This window comes from Sceloporus undulatus, chromosome 2 (genome assembly GCF_019175285.1).
Source record: "Sceloporus undulatus isolate JIND9_A2432 ecotype Alabama chromosome 2, SceUnd_v1.1, whole genome shotgun sequence".
In the NCBI taxonomy this organism is placed as follows: domain Eukaryota; kingdom Metazoa; phylum Chordata; class Lepidosauria; order Squamata; family Phrynosomatidae; genus Sceloporus; species Sceloporus undulatus.
The window spans coordinates 146097372-146109533 of record NC_056523.1 but is presented as its reverse complement, the minus strand read 5'-3'; positions in this window follow the sequence as shown (position 1 = coordinate 146109533).

The following is a 12162-nucleotide window of genomic DNA, read 5'->3' as shown; positions in this document are numbered from 1 at the left end:
GGACTAGCTAAGACAAACCCTGCTTAGGTTCCAAGGTTATATGGTGCCTTTAGGTTTTTTAGCAGAAGGAAAAGGGGGAAGAGGGTGGGAATTAAACCTGAAGGAACTGGATATTTTGAGTGTTTCCAGCACTACTCAATTTATGAACAAGACAAGATGGCATCCATTCTCCAGGCCACATACATAAGTCAATTGGACTCACAGTGGAAAGGTATCCAACATTTCATCTGAAGTATCAGTTAGTTTAAAGGAGCCCAAATAACTCATAAAATGTAGAGGAGGCAATTGTCTCTGACGCCTTACAGTAGTCAGGACTAATACCTGTATGGGGATAAGGAAAAGAGATGAATATTGGCTGTGTCGTGTGAGAACATACAAAACATATTGACTGCATTGCTGGGAGGATCAAGAATTTCCATCAGAAATAATGACATTTTGTGGCATTACATTAAAGCTGAAACCATGTTAGTCTTTTACACATGAAAAAGTTCCCCTACAGAGGTAGCTGGGCATTCAGTTCAGGGTTGCAGAAGTGGCTTTGGGTTTGCAGTGCCAGTGTGCCTGGATGAAGGTACACATTTGTTTAATTGTACAATGCTGCCATTCAGCACAAGGAAATGAACTGATTTATATTACACATCTCCAAAGTAGGATCTCAGTCCATGAGTTACACCAAAGATGCAACACCTTCTAGGTCCAAAAATAAAGTCAAAACTTTCCATCTCAGCACTTTCAGGATCCCTTAGACCACGACAATGCTGCCTTCCCAGCAATGCTGTCACTATGTTTTGTATATTCTTACATGGCATACTCAATATTCATCTCTTTTGGAGGCATCCATGACCCTGAGCTGATCCATTAATAATCTTTCCTAGGTGGCCGCTGAGTTCAGTTCATCTGTGCCACCCAGGCCAAGAAACTAGAGAGATCATTAAATCAGTACCGAGCCTGGACTCCCTGAAATTGATTGAGTGGCCTTGGGACCTCTTCCGCTTTCTTTGCTTAACTCCAACACAGTGCCTAACTTCCCTCGCGAGGGAATAAATGCCTCCCGCAAAGTGAAACTGGAAGGGAACAACTCCCTGTGCTTCCCTGAGCTTTTGGAGGAAGGCCAGGCCATAGAAGCATACACCCAAGAACAGGGAGCCCGGAGGGGCTTCCAACAGTGTATCCGCATGGCAGAATTAAACAGCGTTTGATACCACTTTAACTGCCATGGCTCTATACTACATAATCCTGGGATTTGTAGTTTAGTGAGGGACAAATCCCAGGGTTTTGTAGGATAGAGTCAGGGCTGTTATAGTGGTGTCAAACTGCTTTAATTCTGCAGTGTGGATATAGCCGAAATCATGGTCAGGAACGGGAGAGGTGAAAGGGCTGCCAACAATAGAGTTGCTTCGGCAGGGGCTTGGCCAGGAGGAAAGGGGCTTCCCCTCTTCCCTTCTCCTCTGGAACGATCCGAGGGATGATAGAATCGTCGAATCCTAAAACTGGAAGAGATCTCAAGGGCCATCCAGTTTAATCCCATTCTGCCATGCAGGAACTCTCAGTCAGAGCGCCTCTGATATATGGCCATCCAGCCTCTGTTTAAAGACCTCCAAAGAAGGAGACTCCACCACTCTCCAAGAAGGAAGTGTGTTCCACTGTTGAACAGCTCTTATTGTCAGGAGGTTCTTCCTCATGTTGAGCTGGAATCTCTTGTTTCTTGTCCTGTACTTTACATCCCTTGTTCCATGTCCTATTATCTGAAGCATCCTCCTCAATATGCTCCCTCCTCAATATGACACCCCTTCATATAGTTAAACAAGGCTATCATATCACCTCTTAACCGTCTCTTCTCCAGGATGAACATGCCCTTCTCTGGACAAGCTCCATTTCTCTCCCCCCTCAAAAAAAATATGAATGAATGAATGAATGAATGACCAGGATAAAAAAACACACACCTCACATCCCCTTGAATACACTCTGTGGGCTAATTTCTAAGACGGAAGAAGCTCCTCTTTGGGAACAAAGGAACCGAGAGAAAGACAATCGAGAACCTCCGATGCTTTAATGCCATTGAAGCGGTACGAGGTTCGGAGGTGTCTGTCGCAAAGGATTGCTGAGGGCCTTCCTTGGATGGAGGGGAACGGAAGCAGTTGCGGGGGTCCTGTCATTCCCAAATCCTTAAATCCTCACTACCATCACCATCCCGAACTGTTTCCATTCAGAAGAGCCTCTGGAAGAGAAGGGATCTCAACAAGAGCGGCTAGCCGTAGGGTGACCCGATGTCCTCATCGCAAAGGAGGACAAGGCACTGCAAAATGGAAGACAGTCCAGAAAAATGAAGGACACGACCCAATGAAAAGCTAGAAACACTCCTCGAATGTATATACCTCCTAGTCATGCTCAAAATGGAGGCCGTTCAATAAGAATGAGGGACATGATCCAGTTAAAAGCTAGAAACACTTCTAGTAATGTAGATGAATATACTTCTTAGTCATGCTCAAAATGGAGGACGTTACAGGAAAATGAGGGACATGACCCAATGAAAAGTTAGAAATACTTCTAGGAATGTAAATGCAATGAAGGACATGACGAAAGAAAAGCTAAAAAATGTAAATCTATGCTTCTTAGCCATATTCCAAATGGAGGACATTTGGGTATTTCTCCTGGGCAGAAGGTGGAAATGGAGGACAGAACCTGGAAAAGGAAGGCGGCTAACCGGGGCTTGCTGTGTGTGTGTGTGTGTGTGTGTGTAAATATGACAGCGAGAGAGAAAGAAAGAAAGAAAGAAAGAAAGAAAGAAAGGAGGTTAGCGAATCCATCCCTCCCCCTCCCAGTCTGTAACTGATGCGAATTCCCACCCGAATCCCATTCCAGAGCTAGTGTTTTTGAAGAATCCGGCGCAGAGCTCAGGGCAACGTGTTCTTCCCCAGGACTGTGTTAGTAAACCCAATGGCTTATCTCAGTTTGCACTAGATCCCTTAACTCTAATGCTGAATGAGGAACCAACACTTCCGTCAATCCTATTGTTCCCATGCGTCTCCTCTAGCTGGATTTGTCCAGGGAATCGCACGGAAATCCTTTAGGATTAGGACTGCCTGCGGTGGAATTTACAGCAGGGTGTCCCTTTGGAGGATGGGAGGCAATCTGGAAGATGAAGGAAGGAATCTGGCCACCTGGGGGGGGGGGCAGAAAACGGGAAGAAGGCGGCAATGGCCGGGGTGGGGGTGGGTGGGATTGGAGACAGGCGGAGTCCCGGGAGAACGGGTCTGATCCCGCTTTTCTATCCCCCCTCAACCCGCGATCCTGCTGTTTGCAGCCTCCCGCCCCTGCATTGCAACACTGCGGCTTTCCTTCCCGCTCTTCCTCTGGGTGGGCGAGGGAACCTGCAATGCAGCAGCCGAAAGCCCCGCTCTTTCCAAGGCAGAGCCAGCGCCCCTTCCCAACGCCCCCCTCCCCCAAGAACAAGGCCCTCCCAGGGAAAGATTTGGGTTTCATTTCGGGAAGCCCGCAAGAAGACTTGGGCAAAACGGGGGGGGGGGAGCTTCTTTCGGTCACGCACCCGATCCCCTTGGAGGCAGAAGGGGTCCTCTCCGGCCAGATCATTAAGAAATTAATAAATAAATGAATAAATACACAATGCCCTTCACGAGCCAGGCGGAGAAGAGGGGCCTGCCCCGCGGGGTTCGCGCAAAAGCAAAGCCTGGAACCGAGGGAAAGGATCGGGACCGAAAGAAAGGATCCCGGGTTTCTCTGGCCTTTTGAATGGAAGATTGTGTCAGCAGGCAGAGTGCGTGCTCTTGCTAAGGCCCAGAGCAAGCTCCGATTTGATTGCATTTCATTTTAAATCAAATAAATAACCCGGAGCACTCTTGTGTGGCCGCTGCACAAAAGAAGCCGTTGGACAGGTTTGGGCTGGAGACAGAAGAAGACAAACACGGTTGCGAGACCTCCCTTCTTCTTCTTCTTCTGCTTCTGCTTCTGTTTCTCCTTGGTTGTCCTGGTTGGGAACTAGGGTTAGGAAGGGTCCAGGCTTTGCTGGCCCATGCCCAAGGGACCTGGCTCTCAATGGCAAAAGCTCCCCAAGGGCTTTCCTCTCTTTCCTTTTTCTCTGCCGGGGACTTCAAGCCCCCATTTCCCATATAAAGGTGTGCGTCGGGGGTGTGAGAAACAGAAAACGTACAGAGGGCATTCTCAGAACAACGGCGAAGGGGCTGGAACCGCTATGACCCCCTCCCCAAACACACACACCTCACAGGCTGTCCCTTCTAACCCTTGCAGAAGGAAGCGACTCCAGGCTGCCTTTTCTTTAGGATACCTCCCTGCTCAAAACATTATTTTTCGGAGGATTCCGTGGACAGTCAGCAAGACAAATAAATAGGTCCTGGAGCTCTGCCTGCTGACACAAGCCAGAAATCTCCCTCGAAGCCAAAATGACAAAACTGAGGCTGTCATATTTGGGACACATCACGAGAAGGCACGACTCCCTGGGCAAAACAATAATGCTAAGAAAGGTGGAGGGAAGCAGAAAGAGAGGAAGGCCACTCTCTTTCTGCTTCCCTGACTCTACTAAGGAGTAGAGAGGTAGAGAGATCTTGTAGCACCTTTGAGACTTTGAGACTAACTGAAAGGAACAAGTTGGCAGCATGAGCTTTCCTAGACTTCAGTCTACTTCCTCAGATGTTTTTAGTGGAATGGAAGCCAAGGACCGACATATATATGCCATTGGTATGGAAGAATGTCGACTCAAATTCAAAATCCTTTGGGTCTATTAAGGTCACCGATATGAATGTACAGGAACTGAGCAGGACAGTGCAGGACAGAGGGAGATGTCTCATCCACAGGGTTGCCATGGGCTGAGATCAACTCGAAGGTGGTTAACAACAACAACAACATCCCCGCTCCTGTGGAAGTCCGTTGCAAAATTCCCATTGCCTTTTACGGAGGGCAGGCTCTTTTAAGAGGGAAGCATGGGTCAGGGCTGTCACACTGGGGTTTGCGAAGCGGGAAGAGCCGCATTCCTTTGGTGCGGAAGCCCCTGAGGCCCAACAGCCTTGGACAGTGTGTGCTCTGGGCCTGGTAAGGGCTGGCTTTGGCCACCCTGGTCCACCATGGCCGCACCTCAGGCTTTCTCTTTTAGGAGAGTTGACGGGGGGCCTTTTCAGACTATGGCATCATTCCGCTTCAATTGTCATGGCTCCATCCTAACAGACCCTAGAGCTTGCAGTAGAGCCTTTGGAGTCTTCAGCCAGAGAATTCGCCTCCGGTGCCTCTGACCAAACTGCAAAACGCCCAGGATTCCACAGTATTGAAGTTGAAATGGGATCATAGCGCTATAAGTGTGTCGTGCGAAATGGTCTGATCCTAACACACGTGGGTGGGGTACTAGTTGGGGGAAAGGACGGAAATGGTTTGGAACTGGAGGAGACTGAGCAAGGGTCCATCCTCTCTGGTTCTGCTCTGGGATCTGTCCAGTCTGAGGAGCTGGCCAGACCTTTTGCCTTTTAGGGTGACCCCGATCTTGGCCAAAGGAGCCTCCCCCTTCTCCTTCCCGCTTAGCGCCATCCCGTTTGCTCCGAGATAAAGATGGCAGTTATTCCAGATTAATTGCGACGCAATAAATGTGTAAGGGGCACCGGTTGAAGCAAGACCACCCAAGCCGAACCAAGGACCCCACAAACAGGGTGGCTGCTCAACTCATCTCCCCATTACCAATTTATCCCCCCCCCCCGAAAACAACGGGGCAGTGGGGGGGTCCGAGGACCCCTCTACTTTCCCCTTCTATCCCCATCCCTATAGAAAGAAGCGTAGAGACACACTGAAAGGGGGGGAAAGTGAAGGGATGGATCATGTTGCTTACGCCCTCTCTGCCCACCCTGGATGAGGGAGAGAGGGGATGGCAGTGGGGGGATATTTCCCACCCCACAGCATCGAAGGACCCCCGCAGCCCGCCTTCCTCTTCCTCCTCGGCTTTAGGGGAAAAGCTGGCGAGATACAAAATGGCGGGTGGAAGGGGGAGTGGGCTTCCCAAGCGCGTCCTGCTCTCTGTGTCTCTCCGCCCCCCAAAGTCGAGGACCCCCAAGCGAAGGAGGGAGACCCCAACTCCCTTCCCTCTCCCTCCGGGGCCCTCTCCTCTCGGCTCTTGCCACCGCTGCCGCCGCCGCCGCCTGGACCAGGCGATCCCATCCTAAAGGCAGGGAAAGCCACAGAAAATGGCTGCCTCCTCCGCTCCCGCCTGGCTGGATCCTTCCAGAAGAACTGCAGCATCTCTTTGGGGGCATTTCTGGCGCTGGGCACCCCTCGGGGCAGAGGCTGGGGGGGGTGATAACTCCCAGAGTATCATTAGGATTGGGACTGTTGCTCTTGGTGCTGTTGCTATTATCATTATTATCATTATCATCATTATTATTTAATAGCCCTCTCCTCGTCCTCAGGGCTTTGAGCCAGGATCATCCCGCCCTTCAGCCCACACTCCCCTAGACTTTGGCAGCACCTGGGCCCATCCTTCAGGTAGAGAGGCCACCTGAAAGAGAGGGCAAGGCTCCTGTGCCTTTCAGAGTTGGGTGGAAGAAAGACATTTGCAGCACCCGGGGTATCTTTCCAGGAAACCCTCTCACCCAACCTTTAAGGGCGCAGGAGCCCTGGTCAGTCTTTCAGGTGGCCGCTCTGGCAGCGAGGCCGGGGAGAAAGGCTGCCCAGGTCAGGCTCCCGACAGAGGCAAATCAAGCCCAGCCCAACTACGGAAGCCTAGATTGGAAGCAGGATGACCAAGTGTCCTCACCGCAAAGGAGCACAAGGCACTGCAAAACGGAGGGCATTCAAAACACTCAGAAAAATGTAAATGCGTGCTCAAAATGGAGGACCTTTGGGGATTCCTCCTGGACCGAATATTGGAATGGAGGGCTTTTCCTGGAGAAGGAGGGCGTCTGGTCACCTTGGTTGGAAGATCTCTCCAAGCACTCCCGACAGATGGCCATCCAACCTCTGTTCAAAGACCACCAAAGAAGGAGAGTCCACCACCCTCAGAGGGAACGTGTTCCCTCTCCCACGCGAGGTGCTGGAGCTAAGCCACCTTGGGTGGCAAGGAAAGGGGCATCTCTCTCTCTCTCTCTCTCTGCCCAGGGAGCCGATGGGAACAGTCGGTACCCACAGTGGGTGGTGCGTCCTCGGTCTCTCTCTCAGTTCCTAAGGCACTGGGGTCGGGACAAGAACGAAGGGAGCCCCACGCGTTAATCCCGGGCATGTTTCCCGCTCCCTACATAGGAGTTTCCTCCCCAAGCCCCAGTCGTGCCTCGCATCTGGAGTGGCATCCGGAGTGGCTGATCTGGAACAACCGGAGTGCTTAATTTCCCACCTCCCGCTGCCTCTTTAAACACGGGATGGATGAGGTACACGAGAGCTATTCCAAGTAGAACCAGAGGTGACCTATTTTCGATTGCTCTTGGTATCCCGGAAGAATTAAATCTAGATTTATTTATTTTTTAAGCGTGATCTTGTTACTGGGGTATACTACTAAAGCCTCACACATCCCCCATCGTGGGTGCTTATATCTTGGCTTCGGGTAAGGTTGTCGTTGTGTGCCTTCAAGTCATTAACTTATGGAGACCCTATGACAGGTTTTCTTGGTTAAGAGGGGGGTTCCTTTGCCGTCCTCTGAAGATGAGAGAGTGTAAATGACTTGGCCAGTGGTTTCCATAGCCGAGCGTGGATTTGAACCCTGGTCTCCAGAGTTCGCAGTCCAATGGTCAAATCACTACGCCACACTGACATATTAGAGACTAAATATGTATTTCCACAAAAAATGGCTCTGATTTTTTCTGAAGATCGCGAAAAGGCAACGAAACGTCTTCTCCTGCGTTCTCAGCCACCCCGGTGCATCTACAATGTAGAAATAATGCAGTTTGACACCACTTTAGCTCCCATGACACAATCCTGGGATTTATAGTTTGGGGAGGCACCCGTACGTTTTGGAAGAGAAGGCTAAATCATCATCACATCATCATCATCATCCTCAGGACGCCATAGGATGGAGCTACAGCACTTAAAGTGATGCCATACTGCATTATTTCTGCAGTGTAGATGCATTAGACTTTCCGATATCAAGACCCGAATTGAATCTATGGTCAAACTGTAAAGTCCCGCGGGGTCTAAAGCGTCAGACTAGTCTCCCAGGTGAGGATCCAGGGTTAAAACACACCCCAACATTTAGAGGGAAATCACTGTTTCTCAATCTTATCTCACTCTTGTGTGTGAACTGGGAATAGGAGTGGCCAGTTCCACAGGGGCGTTGTGAGGAGAAGAGAATGAGAAAACCCGATACCAATTACTGTATATTTAGTTCCAGTTAGGTCCCAGGACTGAAGCTGGGATGTAAAAATCTTCGAAAACGTCCAGGGCTGTCACGCTGAGCACAACTGACTATGTTGTTGCTGTTTGCCTTCACGTCCTTTCCAACTTATAGAGACCCTAAGGCCACGGGATTTGCCCTTGTCTTCCTCTAAGGCTGAGAGAGCGTAACTCGCCCAAGGTCACCCAGTGGGTTTCCATGGCCGAGCTGGGAACTGAACCCTGGTCTCCCAGAGTTCTCCACTACACCAAGTCGTTTCCTACTTATGGTGTCCCTAAGGCGACTCTATCATGGGGGTTTCTTGGCCAGTTTCTTCAGAGCGGGCTTGCCAGGGCCTCCCTCTGAGGCTGAGAGAGTGTGGTCCAAAACACACTGCGGAAATCATCCAATTTGAGACCACTTTAACTGCCCTGGCTCAGTGCTAGAGGATGTTGGGATTTGTAGTGTTTGTGAGACATTGAGCCTTCTCTGTCAGAGAGCTCTGGTGCCACAATAAACTACAGTTCTCAGGATTCCCTAGCACTGAGCCAGGGCAGTTAGATTGGTCTCAAACTGGATTATTTCTGCAGTGTGTTTTGGACCTGTGACTCGCTCAAGGTCACCCATGGGTTTCCATGGCTGAGCCGAGATTCCAACCCTGGTCTCCAGAGTCCTAGTCCAGTGCTCAGACCAGGGGCCGAGGGGCTGCGCAAGTGGAACGGCCTGTGTCCAGATGCCTCTTGCGTGGTCTCCCCCTTCCCCGGGTGGGCGGTGGGTGCCTGGACTCGTCTGTCAGCGAGGAGCCGAATCCCCCCCCCCCCGCCAGCCTTTTTAGGGCCTGGTATGCCACCCGGGATTAGACAGGTCAAGAGGAGGAGGCCAACCCTGGGGAGAGGGGGCTTCTCGGGAGGCGCTCGAAGCGCTGGTGTCAAGGGTATAAAAAGAGATCGCCAGCCGTATAAGGAAGCGCCAGGGCGGGTGCGGGCGGGAGAGAAGGGCGGGCAGAGCCGGGGTGGGCTGCCATCAGGCGGGCAGCGCTGGGCGGGTGGCCGAGGCTCAGGGGGACCAGGCATCCTCCTTTTTCAGGGCACGTCCTCCGTCTCAGCCTTGTCTCCAGGAAGAATTTCAAAAGGTCCTCCATTTGGAGCAGGACTCAGAAGCATGCATTAACATTTATACCAGTGGTTTTAGATTTGATTTGGTCATGTCCGACATTTTTCTTGAGAGTCTTCCATTTTGCGGTACCTGGTCTTCCTTTGCGGTAAGGACATCTGGTCACCCTGTGGTGGGACACACACACACACACACACACACACACGACAAGGCTGAACCAAGGTTTATTTGTTTATTTATTTATTTTGATGCCACTTTTCTCCCAAAAAGGGACCCAAGGCAGCTCACAATAAGCACATCAAGGTTGGGGCGAAGGGCCGGAGGAATGTGTCCAAAGATGTCAAAATGCAGTGGCTTCGCCTCAGGAGGGAGGGCATAAGATGTGCCAACACACAGGCAGAACGGGGAAGAAAAGGCTCCTATGCCCTTCCTCTTTCACACACACAACAGATGCATCGACTTCCGAATCCTACGAAGAACCTAAACACGATAAAGCTGTTGCTTGCCATTCCTCTGCAGCACTTTCCTAAAGAGCCTGGCTAATCTGAAGGGAGCGCGGCGGAGTTCAAAAAGACTTGCAACTCCACCCGCCTTAGTCTGGCCTGAAAGACTGTCATCGTCAAGCCTCCATCTTCAACCCACTCGCGGATACAGCGGGCCCTTGGTATCCCTGGGGTCTGCTTCCTTCCAGACCTCCCTGAATAGTAAAAATCCGTGCATGCTCATGTCCCATTAAGTGTAACGACAGAGTAAAATGGCGCCCCTCGTACAAAATGGCAAAATCAAGGTTTGCTTTTTTTGGAACTGATGATTTTAAAATATTCTCAAGCCATGGCTGCTTGAACCCTTGAAGCCTTATATAAACCTATACACACATACATATACAGAGAAAGATAGATAGACAGATATCTCTCCATCTATCTCTCCATCTTTATATGTATATGTAGATCGACATAGATAAAGATCTCTCTCTCTTTCTCTCTTTAATCTGTCTTTATATCCATGGATGTGGAGGGCTGACTGTAGTGCTGAGAGGCCCAGTTTCAGAGTAAATGGTTTAGTGAGCGCCAGTGTTTACCTCTCCAGCGTTTAGATTTGGAGGGAGGCGGTGGAAGCTGAGGCATTCTTGAAGTAGCTTTTCCCCTGATCCCCAAAATCTTGAAGTCAGGGACACTGCCATGTGCGCTGCGGTTCGGAGTTCCCCGGTAAGAATGGTTTCCAGTAGTGGAGGACACTGGGTGTTCCCAGAGGAAGCTGAAAGAAGCGTGGAAAGGCCGCAGCCCGAACAGGGGCTATTGGGGCTATTGTGACTCCTCGCCCCTCCCTTGCCTTGCCTTGCCTTGCCTCTTGGTGTTTTGCTGTGCCAGGCTAAACCTTGTTTCTGAAGACGACCTTCAGCTTGACCTTCAGATCTACACAACCATCAACCGGGCTTGGCTGGTGCCTTTGTGAAAGTCGGGCTCCGTTGAAAGCTCTGTCCCTCTTGCCTTGTATTTCTCACACCTTTAGGAATGGTCTGGATTTTTTGGGAAGAGGGGACAAGATTCACCCGTGGGAGGAGGAATCAGAGCAGCGTTTCCTCGTGTTATTTCGGGTGTAGGAAACAGGAGCGTTTGCAAAGGAGGCGGGTTCCCTCCGGATCACAGGCTGCTGAAAAGGGAGGCATGAGGATGTGAAGGACACCTTGGGAGGACTAAAGGAGTTTTCTCTTTCCGTCGGCAGACACTTGGGTGTGGGTGCGGAGAAAACGCCAGAAAGGGGAAAGCAGCGATGACTGGGAGGCAATAAGGCTGAAAAGATTGCCTATAAAACTAGGAGCCCATTGTGGCTGCTGGGAAGTGGGTTGTTGGTGTTGTTGTTGTGTGCCTTGAAGTCCTTCCCGACTTATGGAGACTCTAAGGCGAACCTATAAAGGAGGTTTTCTTGGCAACCTTTGGTTTGCCCTCTGATGAGTGTGATTTGCTCAAGGTCAATCAAGGGGTTTCCATGGCCCAGCTGGGATTCAAACCCAGGTCTTCAGAGTACTAATCCAATGCTCAAACTACTACACCAAGAGCTGGGTCTGGGAGGAGGGAGGAGGGTTTCCCAGAGGAAATAACTGAGGAGGCTCAACCTGGCAAAGAGTTCAGAGAAGGTTCCCAGCAAGCAGGTGCTCAGGCCACTGGGAATGATCCCTGGAGAACAGAAGAAGTCCCAGCAGACAGGCAAATGTTATCCCCATTTTCAAAGATGAGGAGACAAAGGACCCAAATAATTATCAGCCAGTCGGCCTGACATCTGTACCAGGAAAGATTCTAGAAAGATTCCATTAGACAAAGAGTCTGTAAGCATTTAGAAAGGAATACCACAATCACTGGAAGTCAACATGAGTTTCTCAAACGCAAGTCATGCCAGACTAATCTGACCTCTTTTTATATACATATATACACCTCTCCCTCCCCTCCCCCCCATCTCTCTGTATATACATACATATAATTACCAGTTTGGTAGAAGAAGGGAATGCTGTGGGTGTAACATATCTTGATTTCAGGAAGGCCTTTTCCACAAGGTCTCCCATGATATTATTGCAAACAGGCTAGCAAAATGTGGGCTAGACAATGCTTTTGTTAGGTGGGAGTTAGTTATCTCACCTTGAAGGGCGTTTGTTTCCATGCCAGGATGGCAGGATGGAGGCTCACATCCAGCCAGGGTACTGCAATGCCACTTGTGGGCCCTTCTCTCTCTTCCCCCCCCCCCCG